Source organism: Ambystoma mexicanum, chromosome 2q (genome assembly GCF_040938575.1).
Source record: "Ambystoma mexicanum isolate Mex_15411 chromosome 2q, UKY_AmexF1_1, whole genome shotgun sequence".
In the NCBI taxonomy this organism is placed as follows: Eukaryota; Metazoa; Chordata; class Amphibia; order Caudata; family Ambystomatidae; genus Ambystoma; species Ambystoma mexicanum.
Genome location: NC_090924.1, coordinates 529,299,216 through 529,302,926, shown reverse-complemented (window position 1 = coordinate 529,302,926; position 3,711 = coordinate 529,299,216).

Genomic DNA, 3,711 nt, shown 5'->3' with positions numbered 1-3,711 from the left:
GTGTGTATTACAGGTGCGTGCCCAAGCATGTAGCTCGTGTTTGTGTGCTGTAGGCATATTTGATGTACAGGAGCAAACGTGTGCTGCTGCTTTGTAGCTTCGCGCGTGCTCTCGAAGTGAGCCCGTGGTGCGGTGACCCCCTGCCGCGCCACAACGCCTCTGGTGCAGGGCAGTCCACCTCCACACTCGTGAAACCCCGCGCACTAGTGCGCACGAGCCTTAGAGCGCAGAGCGCAGTCTCCGCGCGACGAGGCCCGGCTTCCGAATCCGCGGAGAGGCTGCAGAGCGCAGGACGCGCCGGCCCGTTCCCGCCGAGCGCGCCAACCTGCTCTAACTATCCATTTAGGGCGGCGGAGTGGTAATTATATCATTTAAAACCAATTTACCACTGGATAGCACTACAGTAAATATGCATATTGCTAATAAGATTTGCACAATTACTCCAGTCAAACGCAGCGAAATGTTTACATCGCCTCGGTGTACAAATAGGGCGATTAAAAGCGAAAACTTTCCAGCCTGGGCTGCTAATCTGCGCGTGTGCGGCGGCCAGGGAGGCTGGGGGGGGGGGCGGATAAAGCCCCCATTTCGCGTCTGCGGTAAGAGGGTCGTGTGCGGGCATGAGATTGCGTGAGGGGTGGGTTTGTGGGGCTGCAGTGAGCACCCCCACCCCTCCCCGTGCCAGGGTTTATGACACGCTGGAACCTAACACCACAGCAAATCGCGGCGGGCGGTTCAGAGTTCTAAGTGCTGCATGGTGTTAATGTAGCCACGTGATTAGGGGTTGGTGTGACACCTGCTCGTGTAGTGCAAACCTTAGAAACACAAACGAAAGTTTGGACAGCTTAAGTGTGACATATCATCGCTTCTCTACTTCCAGAGGGTGATAGTAACTTTTCAATCAGACCTGTGCTGGGGTGGGGGAGGGGGTGGAAACAAGAGATCGCCTGGAAATGTAGAGGGTGGCGTGGTTTTCCCTTATTAGAGCGATTTGCTCCTTAAACGAACAGTTCAAGCAGCGAATGAAGACTGCGCGCCTGGGAGGGCAGGCCGGGGTCTGGGAAGGGGCTTTGAAATCACGCTTTGTCAGGTGGGGGCCCAAAGTAGACCCCCTCAAACACATACTCCCAATGACTGATTCAAGTAAATAAGGGATGCGGAGACCCTGATTGCCAACTCCAGAGACACCGTAAATATGTGTCGTGTGTTAAATGGATGGGAAGCAGGGGGAGGCAGCACCTGTTGTCTGCGCCAGGGAAAACGAGGCGACGCTCTGAATGTGCTGCGATTTGCGGGGCCACGGTCTCTTGCGACCACAGAACTCGGGTGGAGGGGTGTCCAGAGTCTAATGCCCAGCAAACCCCAGACCCATTCTGGCGTCACTGAACAGGCCGCTCAACCCCCCCCCCCCAACCCCAAGAAGTCCGTTAAATATGCCCCAGGCAATCCGAGCGCTGATATTTGCTTTCCAGGGCACTGAGGCCACGCTCGGTCCATTAGCCGGGCTGTTAAAATCATAGACTCGCTAACTCCTTCCACTTCCAGTAAGGAGTCACCTTCCCTGTGTCCTTGGCCTGGCGAGGGCCACCGCTATATTCCACACTACCGCCCCCAACACCGGCGGTGTCGCTCCATATCATATCCGATCTCGCAACTTGAATAACCCCCTGGCAGGGATCACATTGATACGTCTGAATGCGCGTGTGTAACATCATTGGCGTAGAACGTGAACTTCTATCCCAGCGATGCAGCCAGACGCCTTCGGGAACCCCAGAATGTGGGCACTGCAGTTGTACCTGTACCCTGCCCCGCTCCTACACCACGTTGTATTTTGGATCTCTGCGCCCAGCTTGCACCAATATCATGGGCCTTCTCCCGCACTCTGTGCTGTGTGTGTTGATAGGAAACCGGATGTCAGTTACCATATGGCGGTGACCCATTAACGGAAAGTCCGGCCCGCCCGGTTGCTAACATGAAGGACGTTTTAATTTGATTCACAGCACCACACGTTCAATACACATCGCATTCTCTTGAAATGATCGCGGAAAGTGACCGCCTTTATATGAATAAGTATTGTTGCAGCAACCATCTATGCACTGTCCGAGGACCCAGAACGCCCTTTTACTCTCGGCACGTGGGTCGGCGGACCCAAGTCTTGTTACTTTTGGTAACATTCGTAGTCTGGTCTCCACCAACAACACCTCCCGGCATTCTCCTTTGATCTGGAGGGGGGGGGGGAAGAGGGGGCAACATTCCCAGGCCCAATATCAGCCCCCCTGGATGCAACAGCGGTGAGATTAAAAAGCATACGGACACGAACTAAGGACACATTTATATTAAAAAGCAATTGAAAGTTTGCCTTTACGTGTCAACACGAGCCGAAGAAATAGATTGGTGTTGTGTTCGGAATCTCACCTGGAGGGTTATATTAAAAAAGAAATCTGTATAAACAAATCATTCGGTGTTCCTTCTTGGATTCGCAGCAGATAGCAATGTAAGGAGGGATGTATGAAAAGAGCGCATTTTAACACACGTGTTAGTGCTGGTTTCTGTTGCCTCGTCGGCGGATCGGTTCAGGGGTCGGGTGCAGCATGGGGGTGGGGTGCGACTCCCGGGCCACTGTCGGCACAGAGCCGGGTGGCGGTGCGCACGTTAACACTCTGGGCCTGATTCACAAAGCTTTGCCAATCAGGCCATGTGCGTGAATTGGGCAGGGGCGAGGCGCATTCCCCGTCCGCGAGTGCACCCCCTTTGGGCAGGTAGGAGTAATAAGCAGTTCGCCCAGGGTAATGCCACAGGACTAGATGCAGGCAGGGTCGGACTGGGCCATACAATTGTCTCAGGCACCAATGAAAAAGCGCCCAGTTGCAAAAGGCTATTCATTCCTTGTGTGGCACTGTTTGAACAGTACCCAAGGGGGAGTTTGGTCAACACTACTAGCCACATAGTGAAGTAACTCATCAAACTGACCCACATTGGCCTAAAAAGTGGTCCACTTTGACCAGAAAAACTGCCCCACACCAGCATTTTGCGTTTTTGGTTCGGCCATTGGCCTATTACCCTATAGGCCAGTTCGAGCCTGGGTCTGATTGTACTGGTTCTGAAGTCTGGATGTACCCAACCAATCTCCCATTTCTTCTAATGTCTGCCAAATCTGTCACAATGTATTATACGCCTCGATGCCCCCGGGGCTGTTTGCACGCTATATACATCTAAATAAATAAATAAAATATTATGACATGCTCAAAACCCAGAGCATATTTTACAAATTTGCCGAATATACGCTTTTCACGTGTTATACTATGCCTTTAACCCCGCCCCGTCCTCCCTACCTCTACCCCCTCCAGCCCCCCCTAACCCCTCAAGGGTCGTGTGGGATGGCAAGTGTGCCACTGTCGCCCCACCCCGCGTCTTTTTCCACTCTTCCCTGTCATGGATAACCCTCAAACCACCGTGAGGGGAGGAAAAACGCACCCGACCATTTGACCTAAATAGTACCCTTATCCTTTTTTAAGCATTCTAGAATAATCTACCCGCCCCCTGAAACACAGCGATCTGTAAATATTTCGAGAGAAACACAGAGAGATATTTTCCATTTCGTGGCTGAGCCATGCGGCGGCTCTTTCGCTGGTTCTCCCTCCTAACTCCCCAGTCCCCGGCCGTGGATCTCACTGCCGTTATTAGGCAGCTGCGGGGACTGTCTGCAGGCCTCTG